Genomic DNA, 24,020 nt, shown 5'->3' with positions numbered 1-24,020 from the left:
AGTTACACGTTTGCCTAGAGAACACTTTGGGCGACAGACCCACCCCCTTGGGGCTATAGGAGAGAGAGAGTGGGCCTTGAGCGATTAGTTCAACGGGGGGAAGTGGCTTTGAATAACTGTATAAGTATAAAGTATTCGGAAAAAAAAACACTGGAAAATTTTCATCCCCAGATTCTCCAACTTTATTAAGTATGTTTGTCCTGATGCCCACCCAAGGGCACAATGTGACCTTCTGTTATTGGGAAGAAATACACAGTATAATTTATCAGAACCCATCATAATGAACTCCCGACATATTGGAAACCAAAATGACCTTTCCTAGCTAATATTTATCCTGTTTTCTTCACACAAAAGGAACCACTGGGGATTCTTTTTTCAATTCCTTAAAAAATGGATCCATCAGTGAAAAGAAATGTGATCTAACAGTTCGTACACCAGACAAGGAGCCAGGAGTCTAATTGTAGGCTGAGGAGCGACTCAGTCAGATTTTCCTAGAGTGTACCCAAGGCACTTGCTCAAAAGGATCAAACCTTTCTTGCCACTTCCAAACTTTAGTACATTCAGGACCATCAATAATTTTGTGCATGGCACCAAAAGCATTTACTTCATTTCATTTCTCTCTCTGTTGTTTCCCAACGAAAGCACAGTCCTTTCTATCAGTCTGCTTCAAAAATCACTTGTTTTTAAAGAGTCTCAGTGTTTTCAATGATGAAAAATACTGCCCATATCTAGACTAAAATAAAATGTTTAATAGCGTCCAGTCCTTCTCAGAAAGAAGAAAAAAGACTCAGCAGTTGAATGCTGACCTGCATTTTCCATCTTTCACCTTATGTATTGGTATTATGTGAAGACAGTCACTCTTTGATGACAAAAGAGCAGAATACCTGTTTATGTTTCCTGGTTCCAAGAAACTTTGAGGTTCCCAGACCAGAGGAGAACATTCTGCAGATGTTTAATTTATTTCTGTGGTACACCACAAAGAATTCTGCCTACACTTGACTTCTTATCAAGGAAATAGCGAGGCTCTGCCTTTCTTTTCTCTTGATAGAGTTGCCTTCACCATTAGTGGGGTGAATTATTCTTTAGGATTATAGTTATTTATTTGTTGTAGGTAAGCACCCTTGGAATCTCTCTCCTGTCAGTTTTGTACACTCACTCACTGCACACGTCAATCTGTACGGCATCAAGTTCTCCTCATCTTCTCGCTCTAAAAGTCTACAGTGACGAAATATCACAGTTTCTTTTAAAATGGAAAGATACAATGACCTTAAACCCAGATCTAATCATGAGAAAGAAGTCAGACTAACTCAAATTTGAGGGACATTCTGCAACATGATTGCTCTGAATTCTCAAAAAGTGTCAAGGTCATGAAAGACTAAAAAAAAAAATCTGAGGAATTGTTCCCAATAAAGGAGAGACACGCAGCAACTAAATGCAATTGTGATCCTACACTGGATCTTGGACCAGAAAAAATCCACACATACAGAGTCATTCTCAGAATGAACTACATACACACACAAACATACACACATCTATGCACAAACATACATACGTATACACACAGCTATAAAGGATATCATTGGGACAATTAACAATTTCTAATATGTCCTGTAGACTAAATTACTATGTTGTATCAACATTAAATTTCCTAATATTGATCATTACACTGTAGTTAAGAAAGAGAAAGTCCTTGTTATTAAAAACTACACCCTAGGGGCTGGCCCCGTGCCTGAGTGGTTAAGTTCACACACTCCGCCTTGGTGGCCCGGGGTTTGCTGGTTCAGATCCTGGGTGGGGACCTACACACCGCTCATGAAGCCATGGTGTGGCAGCATCCCATGTAGAGGAACTAGAATGACCTACAACTAGGATACACAACTATGTACTGGGGCTTTGGGGAGAAAAAAAGAAGGGGGCAGTTTGGCGACAGATGTTAGCTCAGGGCCAATCTCCTCAAAAAAAAAAAAAAATCCTCAAGAAAGTGTATGGATGGATATTAAATATTTTTTTAAAAATACACCCTGAAAGGGGCTGGCCCCAAGGCCAAGTGGTTAAGTTTGCACGCTCCGCTGCAGGCGGCCCAGTCTTTCATTGGTTGGAATCCTGGGCGCGGACATGGCACTGCTCATCAAACCACGCTGAGGCAGCGTCCCACATGCCACAACTAGAAGGACCCACAATGAAGAATATACAACTATGTACCGGGGGGCTTTGGGGAGAAAAAGGAAAAAAAATAAAATCTTTAAAAAAAAAAAAATACACCCTGAAACATTTAAGAAAAAAGGGGCGTCTCCAACTTATTTTCAAATGATTCTGAGAAAAAAAAATAGAAAGGAGGGAAGGAGAAAGGAAGAGGAGAAAAGAAGAATGAATGAATGAATGGATGAATGAATGAACACAAAAACAAATGGGCAAAATGTAAGCAATTGGTGAACCTGGGTAAAAGGTATATGAGAGTTCTTTATCAACTTTTCATTAAGTGGGAAATGATATCAAAATAAGATATTAAATGTTTACTTATTCAGTTTATCAGATATACTACAACAATTTAGAGGTCATTACCAATCCTAAACAATGAGGAGAATGGATAGTTGGAACATTCTGGTTAATTCCACTTTCTCGGCATTCACCCAAGCCCTCAAAAAAGGCCTATTTGTTTTTATTTAAAAAGCACTTACATAGTACCCACCATGGGCCAGGCACTGTGTTAAGCACTTTAAAACATTAACTCACTTAAAAATAGGATTTATTTATATCCTGATATACAGATGAGGAAAGTAAGGCATGGAAAGGCTAAGTGACTTGCCCAAGGTCACTCAGCTAAAATGGCTAAGCCAGGATTCAAATTTAAGCCATCTGGCACCAAGGTATCTACTGTTTCAATGCCTGTAAAATTATTTCCAAAAAGTATTAGTCCCTTTTCATGCTTCAGTAAATACACTGAAAATAAATCTATCTTCCTTTAGGAATTCAAAACATTGATCATCAACCTGACAATGAAAATTCTGTCTATGGACAAATGTGTACAGGCAATTAGACTCAATCTGCTAGCAGACCCTGGCTTGGAGCCTAAGGAGTTTTATATTAACCCCTAAATAAGTTTTGCCTCATCTCTGAAAAGCTGGTGAAAATCAGTGACCCTGATTTGCTGCAGATTTATTAAAGGCTTATGTCATTCTCCAAATTAAGACCAAACATGCAAGAATTCTAAAGACCTTGAGCGCATAAGCAGCCATTCTCCAAACAGATGGAAAACAACCGCACGCAGATGAGAACGCCTCTCAAACATTCCAGTGAAGACACAGCAGAGGCAGAACGTAACGCAGGAAGTCTAAATTACTGCTCCTGATGTCTCCGAAGGAATTCCGCACTGAAACAAAACCCAAAAGAAATGGATTTTTGTCTGTGCATCCACTCAGACTCATTTCCTGACAAACTGCAATTCAGAAGGATTTCTTTGCAACAATACAACAAGGCAGAATCTGGCTTCATAACAAGATGAACAGTCCTCGTGCTGTTAAACAGCGGGGCCCTTTCCTGCCCGCCTGCTCGCAGGGGAGGCTTCGAAGCTCCATCTTGCATCACTTCCAGAGTGGGCACATTTCAATAATTAGCTATTTCCACACTCACCCTCAGTCCATCCTACCTCCCGGGGTGGGATCTACTGTAATGGCCTTGTGCCCTCGGTTCCCAGTCCGTTGTGTACAGGGCACATGCAGAAATAATCCTTCCAGCTAATGACATAAGAGGTGACACCCTTAAGAGCTCAGATGTTGTGGTAATCATTTTTCCACACTAATTTGTACTCAATCAAGACAGAAGATGATAGAAGTGAGAAATGTCTCATAAATTAGCAACTTGGGTTTGGGGAGTCAAAAAGGACTTTATGAGTGGAAAAGGGGTAAAAAGGTGGCCCCACCAAGTTATGTCTTGTCTGATAACCAACGGAAAATGCAAAATGGAAGTTGCCTACATAAAATAATTCATCATTTCTTCCGCCAGAAATTAGAAAAGATGTTCCCCTTTCCAGTTGCTTAAAAAACAGCTGCACTGAACTGTCTTCTGGAAATTTTCAAACGGCTTTTTCACAAAAGCATGCAAAACCAAATGTAAACTCTCTCAACAAATTTATTTGGAAACAAGACAAGCATTAATGATCTTCTTACATTTAAGAGGGTGCTGATGAAAGTAAATGTATTTAATCGGTTATCAATGCTTACGTGAATGTATTTCAAGCACTGATATGTGGCTGATGCCTCCACGGAGCTATCATTTATAATTATCACACGATGCATGGAATTACTTCGTAATTTAGAGCATGTTCGCCATCATATGTTAAAGTGGGCACGTTTTTCTGCCAAAATGTGGTATATACATGTCATAAATTGCTTTTTTATTGCTTGCTTAAAAACATCTATGAAGAATTTACTACTGAACCATTGTAAATGAGCCATTAAAGACAATAACTGTATCTATCAAATATTAAAGGATTTTATAAATAGCATTTTAATTCCCAGTGTTACCAATACCATCTCGTCTAAATTAAGCGGTAGAGAGTTCTTTACAAAAGCTCTTCTAGTCAGAGATGGTTTAAATAAATAGACGTGCTGTGCTTTTCTAAGGTTCACACTCTGTCATTTTAAGAACTGAGAAATTCCTTAAAACCACACAACATCCTTAATGGCGGTGACACAATCCTTTCTAATGGAAGTAAGGGTAAACAGGGCCTTTTCTCAATGAAGAAAAACTCTAGCCTTCCAGCGACCATGAAGAGTACAAGAGCAATCATCACTAAGTAACAAGAGTTCGTTGAGGGCCGGCGTACAGAAAACAAACTGGCAAATTACACGAAATAAAACGCACTCACCAAATTCGGGGACACCCAGCATGACTCCACAGCTCGTCATCCAAGTGAAACTGCCCAGGCCTGGGGCTGAACAAATGAGAGCGTTAATGGCAATTTAGCCATAAATCTCTCAAGGCCCAATTATCCTTACTGCAGAGGGTTTATTTCTTTTAATTAGACCAGTTTTTAATTGGAAATTTTCCCCTCATTTCTCATTTTTCAAGAAATCAAAACAGAGTGTCCAAGGATTTTATTAACATAATAAATAACCAACATAATATTTTGGAGGCCACCCACAAGTTGCCAAGCACTTGACCTTTTAGCAAGAAAGTTTTTATGTGATATGATCTAACTTCTACAGAAAGAAGATTCATAAAAATAAAGTAAGCTGTACAGAAATATCGACAACAGCATCTCTAGGACTTTAATCGTCACAATGGGGGGTGGGGGTGCCTGTTCACTTAAAACCAGAATGTAAACCTCTTAAGGGGAGGGACGGTATCTGATTTCCCTTCTACTCTAATCTCTAACATAACGCCCCACACATCATGGGTATTAAACATGTTTTGAAAAATCAATGAATAAATCTAAGTCTCTAGTTTCACTTCCAAATGAACAGCCATTGAACCTCTATGTTCTCCAAATGCCTCACCTGTAAACTAAGATAATTCAACCAGACGACCACCAAGGAGCTTTCCAGCTGTAACAATGGCTCACAGAGCATTTTAGGAAAATTACAGTATGATTCAGCCATTGATAACATACAGCTCATGGACACGTAGACACAGTAAATTCAGCTGCAGCAGGATTACAGAGAAAGACAATGCCCATTCCTGACAATATTGGCCATTTTAATCCATTAGTGGGATAAACGTTTCTTAAAAGCTTAAGCTAAACCTTTATTAAATTTTCAACCTTAAAATCATCTTTTGTTTGACAACAGTGCCCTCTTGTGGCAAAAAAAAGGAAGTCCTTTCACAGGGCTAACAACTGATTTATATATTTTTATTATAATAAGTATATGTTTTAATTTTTTAATAAAGCCATGTTTATGAAAATAATATAAACTGTTTCTAAATAAAAATAAGATAGTATATAATTTAAATAACAATATCACACTAAATGGCATTACAAAAAAGTTAAATCAAAATATATTAATAGCTTCTAAATGCAATGGTAATTATTTATATGGAATATTACATATAAGAAACACAAAAGTTCAATGGGATTCAGTATTTGTTGAATCTTCCTGTTACTTCTATAACACAAGACCATGCTACAATCTATCTGAGCTCCTGGGCTATTTAAAGATGCCCCAAACACTCAGCCTGTATGTACTGAAAGCATACTGGGTACTGGCTCTGTATGGGACATACTGGGGGAAATGAAGAACAACACCAATTCCCATCCATCCAGGAGTGACAAACTAATTGGAAAAGATAAACATACACTGTCTTTTGGAATAATAAAAATAAAGACTTTAGGGGCCTGCCTGGTGGAGTAGTGGTTAAGTTCATGTGCTCAACTTCCATGGCCCAGGTTCATGGGTTCGAATCCCAGGCACAAATCTATACACCGCTCATCAAGCCATGCTGTGGTGGCATCCCACATACAAAACAGAGGAACAGTGACACAGACGTTATCTCAGCAACAATCTTCCTCAAGCAAAAAGAGGAAGACTGGCAACAGATGTTAGCTTAGGGCCAATCTTCCTCACCAAAAAAAATAAAAATAAAAATAAATAAAGACTTACTGTAGAAGAGTAAGCCCAACGAGGACCACTATAATCCAGGAAAACTTCCTGGAAGAGGCAATAACACAGAGCAGTAAAAGGATAAAGGAGTGTTTGGAGAAAGGAATAAAGGGGTGTTTGAGAATTTTTAAATTTTTGTTTGTTTATTGTTGATGAGGGCGGAAGATCTGTATCGGTGGGTGGGTTTGTTTTGTTTTGTTCCAGTTTGGCGGAGGAGGTGGAAGGGCCACTAAAGGAAACCACAGAACTCCTGAAGAAAGGAGGGTGGGAGAGGAGGTAGGTAAGGGGGCTGACGGCCTGTGGAAGTCATACAGAAGAGCTGAGCGCAATCTCCCAGGTTCTGGCTCCGTGTTCAAGGGGTCATCTCAGCACGATTCCTTCAACAAGCATTTTTTGATCAACTCTTCTGCACCAGGCCCTGTGCTGGGTGCTGGCACAGAGGATGGATAAAGTGCCGGGTGTCCCGAGGCTTAGACTCTAGCCGGGGAGACAGACAAACAGGTAAACAGGCATGAAGGAGATAACTGTGGATTGAGATAAGTATTACAGAGAAACCAGAAGTGGATGGTGTGACAGAGCCTGGCGGGGCCTGGAGGAAAAGAGGCTGCCTGGACTGCGTGTTCAGGGAAGGGCTCTCTGAGGTGACTCTGACACGATGGTGAGCGACACAATGTGGACTTCCGGAAAGTGGATCCCAGGTAGAGAAACAGCTCAGGCCTGCAGGAGCCTACAGCCGAAATGAGGCTGGTGTGGTCAGGAGCAGGGAGGCAGTCCCAGGAGCTGGAGGGAAGAGAACAAGGCAAAGAGAGGGGAGGTGATGTCGGAGAGGTCCCAGGGGTGGATCACACGGGAGCCTGCAGATCCTAGTGTGGAGCTGGGATTGAATTCCAAACGGGATGCAAGTTTCAAGCAAGAGAGAAATCGGCGATAGTTTAGGTTTTCAAAGGAGCCCTCCAGCTGCTGGGTGGAGAATGCACTCTAGGGGGCTGGAGTAGAAACTGAGAGACTACTGCAGGGGTCCAAGCAAGAGACGGTGATGGCTTGAAGCAGGTGACAGAAGAGCCAAAGCAAAATTGATGTTCCAAAGCTTAAAACAGTGCCTAGCATACAACAGGTTCTTAATAAACATCTGTGAATGATGAACATGGTGAATGAAACATTGTTAATGAATGAACATGCACTTAAGTGCATGAGTGAGCAAATCCCATTTCTCAATCTCTCATTTGTCCCGTCATTAATTCTCTTTAGGGCTGGTGTCTCTGTCTTTAAGGAATGTGTAACAAAATTACTAACTGCCTTATCTGTGCCCTCAAGAGAAGGAAAACTGGCAAAACATTTTACCAGCTGCTTGTTTGGCACAGACTAAGGTCTCAACCTAGAAGTACAAGAGAATGAATTTGCTCAGCCGTCTCAAGAGTAGAGCACTGATGAAGTCAGACCTCTTTAAGAAGATGTCTTCTCACATACGCCACTGGGTACCTCAGACACTCCACGTGGAGGTAAACTAATGCACTTACTTGCAAGGTTCAAGTCTCAGGTCTTGGTACCAAGAATATCTGTTTTTATCTTACGGACATTGTACATCCTAAAATTGATTGTTTTTCACTCTACACTTTGGCTACTAGGAAGCTCAGAGTCAAATTTATAGTCCATCTTCAGTAAGTGAATAGGACCTTTCATCATGCATTTTACACACTAACCTTATACTTAGTTATCCTTATTTTCCCTTCATCTCTTACTTCACTGCCTATTTTTAAATATTCTCCCAAATCTGTTTTGATGGGGACAAATATAAACACATGAATACATAAACAAGACACCATACACTTTAACAGGTCCGAGGTTCAGCTTGTCCTAACCGTGTCTTCATCCACTCTCCTTTTGTCTACCCGTCCCACTTGCCAGAGCAAAACTCAAAATTTCCACCCTGACGTGGTTACCTCAGGATAAAGCATTATTTCCAAATAATAAAATGAAAATCTTAGCAAGACTATGCAACATAGGAACTAAGAGGCAAAGGATCGCATTGGGATTCATTGATGGATTTCCTGAGAGATTGCAAGGTGTGAGGGAATGGGGCAAAAGACCAGTAGGGTTTGGTTTAAGGTAAATAAGAATGTGATGAACAGGGTCTAGTGCATGCAGTACAGGGAAGCGAGCGCAGTCAGGGGACCCGGAGGAGCGCAAGGTGAAAAGGGGATGAGATGGGAAGGGACCCCAGGGACACACATTTTACAGCTTCAACAAAGATCCGTCCTGGCCAGCAATGATTCATCACCAATGCCTACATCTGAAATTAAGATCATGTTACGTGTGACCCAAGAATACAGAAAAACGTTCACAGGCCCTGGAACACACTCAAACCATATGATTGCATCTTGTTTAAGTCAAAAAAAAGAAAATCAAAGAACCTGATATTGAGATAATAATTTAAGGGATGGATATTCTGGGCCAAACACTGGACCATAATCTCATCTCATTTAAACCTTGGAACAACCTGATACGGCAGTTTTGTTTTGTTTAAAATCTCTATTTGACAGGGGAGAAAATAAGCAATTCCACTCCCCCAAGAGCACAAAACAAGTAAGTGGGGGACTCAGGATTCCAAACTAGGCTGGGAGATTCCACCCTCTGGGGGGAGAAGGATAAAGTAAAATAGAAAAAGTCTGGGGAAACCAGGGAGGGGGCTGGAGGTAGTAAGCGTCAGCCACGACTGAAGACTGGAGCGCGCACAATACAGTAAGGCCAACTCAGAACGTCCCCCAGTTCACGGATGGAGTTGTCAAAAAAGATGGAGTCTTCCCAAAACTGGCCATAGTTGAGTAGGGAATCCATCATATAAATGCCAGCCACAAACCTACTTTTTCACATGCAAACATTATGAAATTTCCAGCAAATATTTCAATGAAAATTTACCATCCAAATCGAGATGAGCTCTAAGCGTAAAAAACACACCGGATCTTAAAGAAGTCTTACTACAAAAAAAGAACTACCTTGTTAATAATTTTTAATGTTAATTTCATGTTGAAATGACAGTATTTTAGATATAGTGAGTTAAATAAAATATATTATGAAAGTTAAGAACAAATTTCAGGCATATGGGTATAACCAGAAAGTGTTATCTGCAGACAATAGACTCTGGATTATTTTTTTGTTCATCTGGAAAAACCTTCTGGCATTCACAGCAGTTGTCTTAAGCTCTTCCTATGGTTTGCCATCACTGACTCAGATAAAGGCCTGTGAGGCCACTCCTCTCATTCAGGATCTAAGAAACAGCTCATATTTATAATGTATTACAACTAGAACCTGAGTTGTAAGAAATTTCTATGTTGAGTCCACATTTTCACACAAGAATTCACTAATCACACTTCATTCGGGCATCAGGGAAACATTCTGGCAGCAAGTATGCCCGTAGAGGAAATACGAGGTCAGGATCCCACAGTTCCAACACACAAGAGATGCACCACACGCTTTAGGAGACCTCTAAAGCAGAAAAACACAGGGGGCTAGGGAGAATGACCTCTCTTTCTAGTCATGAGTTTATGCCCTCAAGGTAATAAATGCACTATTCATCCCCTGAAGGAAGAAATGCATGTAAAAACATAATTTGCAGCATAACATAAAAATTAATACATGAAATGCAGATTTATCTTTGTGACCTACAGGACCTTTAACCTTTAAATAAAATAATAAATTCACCTGAAAACCCATTAATTATATTCAATTCCAAAGTACCTTTGGTAACTGGGGCCAGAGGGAGTAGAATCAAGAAAATTCCAATATTATGCAGCTCTTTCTTCCAGTCCTTGATAGCCTTCCCGCCACAGGGCCTTTGCACACGCCATTCCCTTTGTTTAGAGCCAGACACATTCTTCTGCTCTTCTCCACCTAGTTAATTTCTACTCAATCTTCATATCTCAGGACAACCATCACCTCCTCAGGGAAGCACTCTCTCAATTACTAAGTATAATCTCTAAATTTTAGTCTTTTCCTCCTGATTCTTGAGAATTGCATTGTTACACGCACGCGGGTCTTTCCCATAAGACTTGAAGCTCTGTGAGGGCAAAGGTCAGACGTCTTCTCTCAGCATGATATCTCACCTCTAGCCCTTAGCAAAGGACCTAGCACAGAGCCTGGCATGTAACACGCATTCAGCAAACATTGGTTCAAGCAATAACTGAATGTGGAAAACCTAGGCTTAACCAGGATGTCCAATTTCCTTTCCCTAACAAATCTGGGTTTTCAATCACGGTTTACACCTTGCGGCAAAATTTTTAACTGGAGACACTTTCTTAGATGTGGACCCAACTCACAGCTACTGCGCTCGCTGAGAACATCCCACCCCCATCAAACCTCATAGGAGAGGCAGGGCAGCATGGCTTGCTGTGTGGTTCAACCACCCACAGCTAATTCGAGCCAAGCCAAGTGAAGTTTCCTCTGCCTGGAACTTAGAATTGAGACTAAGAGACACCTAGTCCTTGTGGAAAAAGCTGTTGAAGGAGGGAGATACAATTGTGGGAGTTGTGGGATGGCATCTTTCTCTCATCACACGCGGGGGGAGGAAAGAAGGCCGGTCTGCACAGAGATGAGATTGACTCAGATGTGCAAAGAGCAGAAACGCGACAGAAGAATGTGATGTAGACCCTGAAAGTTGTTCTATTTTTAGCCTTTCCTTGGCCTGCCTTCATCCCTTCCCTTGGGTTCCACGAGAACTTCTATAACGTTCTTAAAAATAATAATTTTCATCTGTGTTTGGCCTAGCTCAAGTGACTTTTCACTTGAATCCGAACACAACGATCCCATTTCATAGATAGGGAAACTGAGCCCCCAGAAATTTCCTTCCCCAGGTTACAACGCTAATTGGGAGTAGAGCTGAGCTTCACACCCAGGCTTCGGACACAAGAGCAACTCTGTCTGCACTGTCCAATTGGTGGCTCGTAGCCACAGGTGGACATTTAAATTTAAATTAACTTAAATGCAGTAAAATTTAAAACTGAGTTCATCAGTGGCACCAGCCGCATTTCAAGCGCTCAACAGCTCCATGTGGGGAACGGTGTTGTACTCAACAGCACAGCTACCTCCACCATCGCAGAAAGATCTGTTGGATAGCGCTGGATCCCTGAAGGATCATTCTTCATTTGTAAAACCTCATTTGTAAAACCTAAAATGAACCGCAAAAGCTCACTTCAGCCGATACACTAAAATGCAGTGGAACACACCAGAACACCAGTCAGTGCTGAAATCCCAAAGTTTGGGTTCTCATCACTCCTGCTTCATAGCCTTTCCATGGGCAAATCATTGGCTCTCTCTGAATCGCAAGTTCTTCATCTCGGAAATGGGTTTTAAAATAGCTGCCTGGGTCACTGTGGAGTTCAAATGAGACACGGTACAGGGAAGGGCTCTGAAAACTGCACCTGTGTTAATGAGTTGTTAAAATAAAAAGCAGCAGCAGCTCACGACCACTTCTAGCGCCCTTAGAAACGCCAGGCTCTGCATTAAGAGTTTTCTATGCATTCAGTTATTTAACTCTCCCCACGCACTTTGAGATAGATGCTATCATTATCCCCATTTACAGAGGAAATTTGGACGCAGGGAAGCAATATGACTTGCCCAAGGTCAGCCACCAAGTGGCAGAACTGGAAAATGAACCCAAGTTCCAGAGTCTGCCTTCCTAACCACTGGGAAACACTACCTTTCCAAAATCTAAAAACAGGCATTCACCCCTCCCCTCTCTTTTACCCCACCACCATTTTTTTCAGCCAATACCTGTATCACTCACTTTACATATTCACACTGTAGTCATAATCTTGTCCCTGGGGCTTTCTCTTCCAAAATTTTTACCTTGCATGTATATTTTTCAATACAGGTATGAGAACCTTCCTGGGCATGAAAACACCAGATGTCCAAACAAAAAGCAGGCTTGTTCACTCTACAACACGACGCAAAGTAGAAACCAGCACACACATCCTGCTTGAGAAAACCAGACAAACCAAGTTAGTAAAATCACTTTCCAAAGTATCTTCAATCTAATAAGTAATTTCAGACATCATTGCTTCTCCCAATCGATGGCCATTTCTATAATAGATGAAAGGAACCAAAAAAAAAGAGCAGAGACAGGAATCCTGAGTGATAACATCCCTGTATCATCACTCTCGTCATTAACACTTATCTGACCTGTGACGCGGACAGGCACAGTGCTGGGCAACACCTTCCATCAACCCACATCTGCTGAGCATCTCTCGTGAGGCAGATGTTGGAGTAAAGGGTCATCAGTCACCTAGCAAACAGCAGCTTCCGCCCGGGCCCTAAACCAATGGCCAATCCCTGAGAAGAGGGATTCTGAATCTGGGGGCCTTCAATGGAATTCAGGGGCCCATAAACTCGGATGGGGGAAAAAATAGCATCTTTATTCGCACTAACCTCTATTTGAAATTCATCATTTCTTTCCATTAGGCATGTCGGCAACAAACCACAGGGGTATTCAGCAATTCCTACAACTTGATCACAAATAGAAACCAGAGGTACTTTCGAGTCCTCTTACAGTTGTTGCAGATACCTCAAAATGTGTGTCCGTCACAGCCTCATAATTATACAGTTAATGGATTTGCCTGTAGATCGTGTTGTTTAATGCATTAATACAGAAGCCCAGGTTCTATATCACAGATGGCTTTAATGTTTTGATCACTACATTTTGGTATAGTTGGCTTCCTTTGAAATGCTATGAATTTTGTCTTACGTGTTTTAAAACAGAGACACGATGCACTGGCTTCACCAAACCTCCAAAGGGACTCGTGGCACAGAAGAGCTTAAAGAATCTACACCCTAGGAGTTGGCAGAACCCTATCTTCCATGGGAATATCACAGCTGCCTTCCCCTCTTCCCTCCCTCCCACCCTACGTTAGCTGAACCTCTCACCCATCAATTCTGCCAGTCCTGGCAGGAAGTTTGAAAGGAAACGGAGAGATGACGCAATGACTTCTGTGTAAAGCATAAACCAGTCACAAAAGCACCAGGTAACAGTTGCAGAATGCTTTTTGGAAAGTTAAAAAAAAAAACAACAACAATTTGCCCTGTATAGAAAGCTCCACCATTTCAAGTACTTTTTGCAACCACCATTTGTAATGTATTCCAACTTGCAAGAGTAGAAATGGCCTCATTATCCCCACAGAGGTCCTTCAGAAATTCTATTTCAAAGCAGGTACCTCTGAAAGGTAGCCCGCAATCTAAAAGCCAGCGCTATAAATACGCACAGCCTGCAAAAGCCACAGTGAGCTGGAGGCCATGACTGTGTCTTCAAGAAAGAAAGTGAGCGAGCTGGAGGCCAGCAGAAGGCTCAGTGAACAGCCCTAAGAAAAGGGAGATGAGGTTTCAAAGATCTTTAGGATAACTGGTGACCAAAGTCCAAGGGCAAACAGACCCCTGTCATCCGGAAGGAGATAAAAAGTACACAAGCAGGCAAACATTAATGAAGAGGTTCATAAAAGGTTTCCCAATTTATATTGCAAGTGTCTATGCAGGCTCTGACAAAGGGCAGGCAAGAACAAAGTGAAGTGATCAATATGAATGGGGTCTTAGGGTGGGTTCTCCCCAAAGCACAGCCTGAGACAAAGATGTAAGACGACAGTGCAAGACTGAGGTCGCTGATGTGAGCAGTGGCAGCTGGATTCCAGGGCTTCTCAAGAAGCACAGAAAATGGCTCCCAGAACCGTCCCCAAGAGGACAAGACGTGAAAGCACCTATCTACCAGTTTTCCATCAGGGACATTAACTCCCAGGTTCTTCTGGGCTGCCTTTGCTGTACACCCTTGCGTCGGAGAGGGCCCTGTGAGGAAGGCGGAAAGACGCTTGGGGAATGCTAGGACAGAACTCCTCCCAGCTGGTATCTCCTCTCAGATGCACCTCTGAACTTGCTCCAACAGTCCTTTGCCGCAGTGGGGGGCTGAGGGATATGACACGAGGTCCCAGAGGAATATGCCACCCAGGGAAAATGTAGAATGGGAGCTTTTTCCTTCTAGAGTAGCTTCCTTTGCAGCATTGAATTTTAAAATTCATTCACTCACCAAATATTTCTGAGCCCCAACTATGCACTAGGCACCACCTCAGGCACTGGGACACAGCGATGAACAGGACAGGCGAGGTCTCTGCCCTCATACACCCTGTATTCCAATAGCAGCCATTGGAAAAATGAGTATTCTAGATGTTGATAAAAAGAGATGACAGGAGAAAGAGTGATGAGCAAAGGGGAGAGGGCAGAGAGGATAATTTAGCAAAGGTAGTCCCGAATTGCTTTGAGTTGGAGCCTGAATGACGCGAAGGAGCCAGCCGTGGGACATGTGGATGAGGAGCTTTTAATCAGGGAACAGCACGTCCAAAGGCCCTGAGGTGCACAGAAGCCAGCCAGAGCACTAGTCAGTGCAATCTCCCATAGGGTGGATGGAGGGGACAATTTATCATAACAAAGTTCTCATTGGTCAGGGAGTGAGCATACTGTGGAAATTCGTTTTCAGATGGTGACGAGTTCTGTGCAATATAGATAATTCTCTCGACTTTCAACCAAACCAATGTATTTCTTTTCTTTTCTGTTCTTTTCTTTTCTCACCACACTTTCATCTACAGATCCCTAAACTTGGAGTTTCACGGTGTTAACTGGGCTTGAACCAAAGCAAAGATCCCAAATTGCCTGTGGTCCCAGGGCATTTCGGAAAGGAAAAAACAAACCGTAAGTAATTTCACATCTGAAGAAGAGAAGGTAAGGGACAAGTGGAAACAGGTAGCCGTGAGGTGAAATAATGTTCTGTGTACACAGCAGGCCAGATAAGGAAGCAGGATGTGGACTGGTCACTCCTCAAAGGACAAGTGTCCTTCCTCAAGACGGCAAAGCCAGCTCTGCTCTCTGTTCCTTCCTCACGTCCTGCGCGATGATCCATTGATTGACGTAATGACAATCAGGTATGGATTTCATCTGTCCCTTCCTGGGCACTAGAAATGAAGATCTCGCCAGCTGACTGCCCTTTAATTTCAATTATTTGGGGCCTATATTAGCCTTGCGAGGCTCCGTATGCAAATAATAATTGCTGCTATTCGAGAGCTTTTATTTAGCAATAACCATGTGCCAAATATGATGCTGAAAACTTGCTATATACAGTAACTCACTGGAGTCTCACAACAGTCTTCTGAGGGAGGGACCTCCTTAGAGGAAATTCAAACATAGCAAAGTTAACAATTCGGCCAAGGTCACAGAGCTGATAAGCGAGGAAGCTGGGATTTGAACCAGCAAGGGTCTGACTCCAGAGTCTGACTTCTCTTAAGCATGGGCTCTGGGGCTTTGTTAAATCCGTGTTAACCGCACAGCGGACTTTCCGTGGTGATGGAGTTTTGAAGGTGTTGAAAGCCCGCTGAAGAGGAGACCCTGTAACTTGTACAGAACTCCCTGCCATCTGAAAACCAGTTTCCACAGAATATTACACCCATCATGAAAGGGTCTCAAAAAACTGATTTTAACCGAGAGAGAAAAGAAGGCGAGGGAGAGAAGGTTTAGAGAAATTGATCCTCCACTAATACCCAAAGTAGTCAAAGAAATTAATGCTCATTGTCCGAACAGAAGGTGGAGGCAAAGATATGCACCAGCTGTCATTCTCAATATAATAGCTCTCTATCTAGCCGGCTCCTTTAAAGTCATCTGCTTTGGAGAATGCCTCGATCCTCAAATGAAAAATCTTCCAACTTCTGATACAAGTGTCAGGAAAGCAAAAGGCTGGAATGAGCTGAGCCCAGCAGAAAACGTGCAGAACTACAAAAGGGCTATTTTTCTTATGCTCAGGGCAAGGAGAACAACAAGAAGACGGAGGTCTCCGGCTTGAAGAGAGTGGTGTGATGTTAACGGGTGACAGCAAGTGGAATTACTCACCCACCAGTCTGCATCTGTGTTCTGTCAAGAGGGATGAGACGCTTTCCATAAAGGGTGAGAGGAAACTGAGGTCCCAAATAGGTGGTGCGGTTGTCAGAGTGCCTGCCCTCTCTAAATGAGTCCGAGGTCCTGGCCCCGATGAATTAAACCCCATGCTACTGGTGGCATGAGGTGTGAGGTGGCAAAAGCCTCGTTGGCAAACTCTGAGAAATCCGAGAGAACAGGAGTTGTAGCAGCAAATGAAAAGGAACGAAAATAGAGGCTCCGCCAATCAGAAGTCACTAAGTATACGCCAATCTCACAAAAAATTCTTACAATGCCATTATCAACACTGGGGGGCAGGGAGCAGCAATGCCTACTTGGAATCAGCATGGATTCACTGCGAATAATGTACACCAGGCAATGCTCATTCCCTTTGTTCATACTCACTGAAGTTGACAATCAAGAGACTGTTATAGTCATAAAATCTGGAGTTCAGCAAGATAGTCTAAGTTTTTCATAAAATTTCAATGCAAAAATATAAGGAAATATAGGGTACACATAATGACAATAAGTAGGCTGAAGGACCCACTAAAAGTTTTCCTCTCAAAGTGCTGATTAATTACGTCTATGTCAATTTAGAGGACAGTCTCTAGTGGTGTGCCACACGGCTCTATCCAAGCCCCATCCTGTTCATATTATCAATAATTTGGATGCCACTGTTGCCAGCATTCCACTCAAATTTGGGATGACCTGAAGCTAGGAAGGAAAACAATGATTCTGAAATGTTGGAAGCAAAATTGAAAAAATGTCAATAAAGCAACCACTCCATGAAAGTGAACAAAATATAATTCTCTAGAGATAAATGCAAAATATTAAGCTTGGGTCTAAAAACATAAATGGACAAGTACAGGACGAAAGAAACACTGCTCTCCGGTAGCACACAGGAAGATGGCTTGTAAATATCTTAATTGACTTTGAATTTAAAGTAAGGAATACAATATGGCTGTTAAAATGTTACTTTGATCTTATGTTTCATTAATAAACGTATATTACTTAAAACAAGAGAAGGGATAGTTTGGTTATACTCTGAATTAGTTAGACCAAAATGGAAGATATTATATTATTCAGTTCAATTTAAGGATGATACAGACAAACCAGGTTTCACTCAGCATCCATGGCCAGGATGCTGGCCCAGCCCTGCCCCATAGCACTTCCTGCCATGATGAAATGTTCTCTATCTCCAGTGCAGTAGTCACTCCCACACGTGGCTACTCAGCTCTTGACATGTGGCTAGTACGGCTGAAGAACTGAATTTCTAGTTTGATTTAATTCTAATCAATTTAAATGTATGTAGCCACTTATGGCTCATGGCTACTGTATTGGGCTGCACAACTCCAGACAAAGCCATATGCCAAACGGTAACTGGGAAGATAGCAACCCTGCAAAAAAGACTCAGGGGGACAAAATGACAACAGTATTTAATGTCTGAAGTGCTGTCTAGTGGAAAATGGATTAGAAATATTCTTTGGAGCCCACTGGGCAGAACTAGGACTTAGAGAAATTACAGTAAGATAAAATTCATGGCCATGTAGAAATAAGTGCTTAATAATTATGACAATGTCAGTTCTAAAGGGCAGGACCCACAGCCACTGTACTCACCGCCCAGCACCTAGCACAGCGCCTGGCACCAAGGAGGCCCCCAGGAAATACTTCTATTGCATAAGTAAATGAATGAATCAATCAACGAAATAGAAGGCCGTTCACTAGAATACAAGTGCCTCAAAAGACAACGAATTCCCCCACTCTGGCGGCGGGGGGGGGGGGGGGGGGGTGCGGTCCCACAGGAGCCGGCTCACCCCTTGCCAGGGATACTGTGAAAGATTCAGGCATCCACCAAAAGGCTGCTGGACTAGATGGCCTTTAAGGTCCTTCCAGATCTGCAAAACCTTTGTGTCTACCATCAGATGGGAATGGATTCAAATCCTGACACTCACTCTTCGTGTGACTATATTAGATATCTATTGCTGCAGAACAGATTGCTACGAACTTGGCAACTACAAACAGCACACAACTAATATTTCACAGCTTCTGTGGGCCAGGAACCTAGGCGTGGCTTAGCAGGGTGCCCTGCGCAGGATCTCATGAAGCTGCAATCAGGGTGTCAGCCAGGGCTGGGTTTTCATGTGGAGGCTCGACTGGGGAAGAATCCACTTCCCCTCTCTCACGGGTGTTGGCAACATTCAGTTCCTCATCCTTGTGGTTGCAGGACTGAGAGCTTCAGGGATTTTTGCTGGCTCTCAGGCAGAGCTGCTCTCAGCTCCTAGGGGTCACCTGCATCTCCTCACCACATGGGCTTTTCCAACATGCCCACTTACATCTCCAGGCCATCAAAGAAACTCTCTACAGCAAGCCTGCTAGCAAGCAGAGTTTACATAACGTAACACAATCACAGTCGTGACATCCCATCACCTTTGCTGTATTCTACTGGTTAAAAGCAAATCAGATCCCACCCACACTCAAGGGAAGTCAATTACACAAAGGTGTGAATGCTAGGAGGCAAGGATCGGGCAGGGCCACCCTAGTGTCCGTATGTGATGGTGACTTTACCACGTCACTCAGCACTCTCGAGCTTCTCCTCCATAAAAATGAGGCCACTAATAGCACAACGGAGTCATTATAGGCACATTTAATATACAGACTCACTTGAGAATGTAACCAGGGTCAGGTTTGTCTCCACAATAGCATTTAAATCTCACAAAAACAAATCTAGTAGGATAGATTTAGGTGAAAGAGGCTTAAGATTAGACGAGAAGCAAGCCAACCCTTTAAGCCAGAGAAATACTTCAGAATTCTCAACCATCACCCATCTACAGAACTTTGATAGTTATAAGCAGAATTCATTCAACATTCATTTATTCAACAAATTTGAATGCCCAGACTTTTGCATGTAGACATTCCTTTTGTTCCTTCCTATGAACTAGCTCAGTGATTCTCAAACTTTAGGGATAAAAACTCTTTTTGTTGTTGTTGTTGTTGTTAAAGATTTTATTTTTCCCTTTTTCTCCCCAAAGCCCCCCAGTACGCAGCTGTATATTTTCAGTTGTGGGTCCTTCTAGTTGTGGTATGTGGGATGCCGCCTCAGCGTGGCTTGATAAGCGGTGCCATGTTCGTGCCCTGGATCCAAACCGGCAAAACCCTGGACCGCCGGAGCAGAGCATGAGAACTTAACCACTCGGCCACGGGGCCGGCCCCAGGGATAAGAACTCTTCCACATGGTTGCACATAAAAATATTTTAGGGGATTTTTCAGGGAGTAATTCTAGCTATATATGATTTTTCTTTTACACACTTAATTCAGCACCAAATCCACGTGCAATCAAGATTCCATTGTCCCAACCTCATAGGTTTATCCTAATAAAACATCAATGACACAATGCTCAGTACTTGTTTGATAAATATCAATTCTTACCTCCTATGAAATTACTAAGCATGTAAAAAAAATCTGAAAGATTTTGCCTGAAATATTTGCTCATTTTAATTTCACATTCCCAAAAAGAGGGTCAAACTCTGTATCTTTCTCTTCCACTGTATTTACATTTCAATAACTATAGCCCCAAAACATGGTAAGGGCACTGTTCACATTCTGAGCAGCCTGCTGCTGAAAGCAGAGACACTGCTGATGCTGGAGAGGAGAGCAATTATGCCAAGCCAATCGATAAAATGAACTGTAAAGATTAATCCTCCATAATCCATTTTATTTTCCTATAGAAGACTGCATTGGAGATTTCTTACTGCTCTCCCCCATGTCTCTATCCTCTTCTCATAAGACAAAGACAAAATATCAACAATTAAAAGGTGCTGTCCAATCAGAGCCCAGTGTTCTTTTTTAAAAAATATTTACATTTTGGATTAAGAGGGTAAGAGAAAGGGGACACCAACGGGGACATTATGTGTCAGGCACCATGCTGGACAAGGTCCCCAGGCTAGCTCATTTATACCTCACATCTGCCCTAGGTGATGAGAATGATCAACTCTGTTTTACAAATGGAGACACAGAAGCTGTGAGAGAGGTTAAACGGTTTGCCCAAAGCCACACACACACACGTACACACATACACGTACACACACACACACCCTCCAAACTGAAACTGGAAGCTAGACCCTCAGAGGGGAACCCCTTAATAAAGAGCATGTCTCCAGCATAGCAGAATCCCCCAGACATTTGTTCAAGAAATACTTGAAAATCTATCCGCTGGACACCACCGGCTACTACATGGCTTATAAATAAACAAGAGAACCAATGAACGTGGAGTCACAAAGACAAGTTCACTTGTAGTCTTAGGGTAGCGGGTAGGAGACAGGGAGGGAAGATGGCTTAGTTTACGGCAGTATGTCAGAAAAGGTTAAACAGAAAAATAAAATGCCACACAGCCTCCGGGGGAGGGCATGCGTATGTTGGGATGTACGTATCACCAGGTGGGGCTGCCTTGGCTCAAAATCCTTATTAGCAATAACACGTTTCTCACCCACGCAGAGGGCTCTCCTGCCCACATCTTCAGACCAAGCGCTGTGAAATCATTTCAATTCTCCGCACCTCACCTCCGAGGCCTCACTCCCCTCCCGTAAGCCCCCTTGGATCAATGTTTCATCCGCTACGTTCGAGCGAACCACTGAACCCTCTCCTTCATTCTTTGGGTCTAGGCTCACGGAGTATTTCCCGCACCTTTATTCCATTATTTCCATTCTATTATTTTCCCCATTGTCTGTTTCCCACTTCCCAAGACATTAAAGAAAAGCCCACTCCGAAAGGGTATGTGAGCCAATTTCCTTTTCTACAACTGCTGTGGCCCCTTTAATCATAAAACATCAGGAAAGACCTACAAACCAAAATCCCCCTTCCACTTTTACCAGTCCCACCGACTCTGGGTCTTTTTATTTGCCTGCAGATAGTACAGCAAAAGAAGGGCGGGGGGGGGGGCGATGATTAAAAGACAGCCGCAGCTCAAGGATACCACCAAAATCTTAGATACCTGACTTAACTACTGGCCACTAATTAAATGCAAAATAGTAGCATTAATGCCAAATGGGATGAGCTACACTATCTTGGGCTTTTCTTTTTTTTCTGCACAATGAACACCCCTGCTTTCCCTCACCCCCACCCCGCTGCATTTTCGGGGTGTTTGGCACCAGATGAGCAAGGAAGCAGCAAGCTGTTAATTACCTCTCACTCATCTGCGTGTGCCGCTGCATTCAGAGAGAATTAATCATGGGTTTAGCTGAAAACTGCGAGGACCAAGGTGCTGTTGGCTCCCATCCAAGGGCTCCAGGATTCATGGCTGTTTTTTGAAGCCCCAAGAGATCAAACTCAGCTTTTCTTCTGTTATAGCCTGAAAACGGGAAAGCCCTAAGAATACTCTCTCTGGGCTTCAGAAAACCACTGGAGATTAACAAAGTCAGAGAAGACTCTGGGTTCCCTGATGTTTTCCTCTGGGTGGATGTTGAACCACCTGTGGATCTCACTTTGGGGCTTCAAGCTATTTATCCAGATTCCCAAAACAGGGTGCCCGCTGGGAAAGATGTAACTGAAGGCAGTGGGGTAAGGAACCCTGCCCCAAAATACTTCCCCAGCCAGACTATTAGAGATCAACTCTTAGGGTTACTAAGGATTTGTCTGGCCTAGGGAATTAACAGGGGACACTTCAGCTGCTCAGTCATTCATTTAAACGGCCCTACTGACACTCATTTTGAATAACAACCACCAAAATATATCTAATTTTAGTAACAACCATCAAAATTATATCTAATGAAAACTTCCTGAAACACACATTTCCTATCAATTCTCACCTGATACTTTCTCTGTTTACTGATGAAGACACCTGAAAGGACTGACATTATTTGCCCAGGGCGGCACAGCGAGTGAGAACTAAAGCCAAGATTCAAATCTAGGCAAATGACTCCAGAGTGCAGTTTTCTAAAGGTCACCCAGTTCTGCCACTTTCATACCTGATGGCCCAGCGGGGTTGCAAAAGAAAGCTGGCCATCAGAGAACAGAACGGAAAGCACAGGGGAGGCAGCCCCAGCCATTGAGGCAGCAAAGAGCAGGGGAAGAAGGGAAAAGATGCACTGAAAGGGACAGAGAAAGGCTGACAAAGACGAAGCTTATTTTATATAGCAGAATGGCTACAAGCAGGGCCTTTGGAGCCAGACCGCCTGGGTTCAAATTCCAGCTGAGGTCGTGAGCTGCTGGCACTCAGTTTACAGCGCTGTTCCTCACTCACCCTCTCTCGGGCATGAGGTCCTACAGAATGGCAACCATTTGGAGAAATCAATGTTTGAATGTTTGAAATGAACGTGAATTGAATGTTGAATGTTTGAAAAACATTCTCAATTAGAGACAGAGAGAGACAGAAAGAGATTCAAGCTCTATACACTACTAGCTGTGTGACCCTGGCAAGACGCTTCATCACTCTGTTCCTCAGTTTCCTCATCTGTAAAATGAGGACAGTAATCCTACTCACCCTAATCAAACGGGCTAATGTATTCAAAGGATGTGGAATAGTACTTGGCACGTGATAAGTGCTATATAAGTGTTAACTATGTTTTATTTTTATTGTTTAACAATTCTGGCAAGAAAGAGCTCTGGCTCAAACACTCAGTCTGAAAAAAGCAAGGATGTGCAACAGAAACAAGTATGTATGTCTACCAAAAACATGTATGAGAATGTTCATAGCAGCCTAATACACATTAGCCAAAACCTAGAAAATACTCAAACGTTCCACACTAGAATGGATAAGAGTGGCCTATTAATACAATGGAATACTACACAGCAATGAAGAAGAATGACCACTACATGCAGTAGCAGACTTAACGTTGACCAAAAAACTTAGACAGCAAAGAATACATATGTATGTTTCCATTTACATAAAGCTATAGAAGAGGGAAAACTATGCTGTGCTGGCAGAGGGAAACTAATGGTCACCAGAGAAGGGCAGTATGACTAGGAAGGGGAACAAGCAATCCATCTGGGTGCTGGCAATTCTGCATCCTCTCTGAGGATCGGTTTCATGGGTTTGTACATATGTGCAAATTCACTAAGCTCTCATGGTTAAGATTTGGTCACTTTATTATAAGTTACACCCCAATTTTTAAAAGTTAACAAAAGGTGCAGCTGGCCTGGTGGCATAGTGGTTAAGTTCACGAGCTCTGCTTTGGCAGCCCAGGATTCAAGGGTTCAGATTCCAGACATGGACCTACACACTGCTTGTTAAACCACGCTGTGGCGGCGTCCCACATACAAAATACAGGAAGACTGGCACAGATGTTAGCTCAGGGCTAATCTTCCAAATCAAGAAAAAAATAATTAACAAAAGGTACCAAGTCAGTATGGTACATGTAATTTTATGTACAAAGATAAATTTTTTCCATTTTAGTAATTAATGGTTTTAAACATTATTTAAGTAGTGATGCATGTAGCCTGTATTTGATTAATCAGAACATCAAACTCATTATTTCGCAGATATTGTTTAAGATGAGA

General features: G+C 42.5%; 1 protein-coding gene across 3 annotated transcripts in view; it reads right to left on the bottom strand.

Moving 5' to 3' along the window:
* The window catches only part of TAFA4 (TAFA chemokine like family member 4), a 148,017-nt gene that overhangs the window by 108,420 nt on the left and 15,577 nt on the right, over positions 1–24,020 (bottom strand). The window contains exon 1 of one of the 3 annotated variants that reach the window (XM_070576857.1): positions 4,868–4,933. The exons of the other annotated variants lie outside the window; for them this stretch is intronic. The gene's annotated coding sequence lies outside the window, so the exon portion shown is untranslated. Of the gene's footprint in view, positions 1–4,867; positions 4,934–24,020 lie in introns of those variants that run through there. 3 annotated transcript variants of the gene reach the window in all.

This window comes from Equus przewalskii, chromosome 15, assembly GCF_037783145.1.
Source record: "Equus przewalskii isolate Varuska chromosome 15, EquPr2, whole genome shotgun sequence".
NCBI classification, from domain to species: Eukaryota; Metazoa; Chordata; class Mammalia; order Perissodactyla; family Equidae; genus Equus; species Equus przewalskii.
This window is presented reverse-complemented; position numbering and strand designations above follow the sequence as displayed.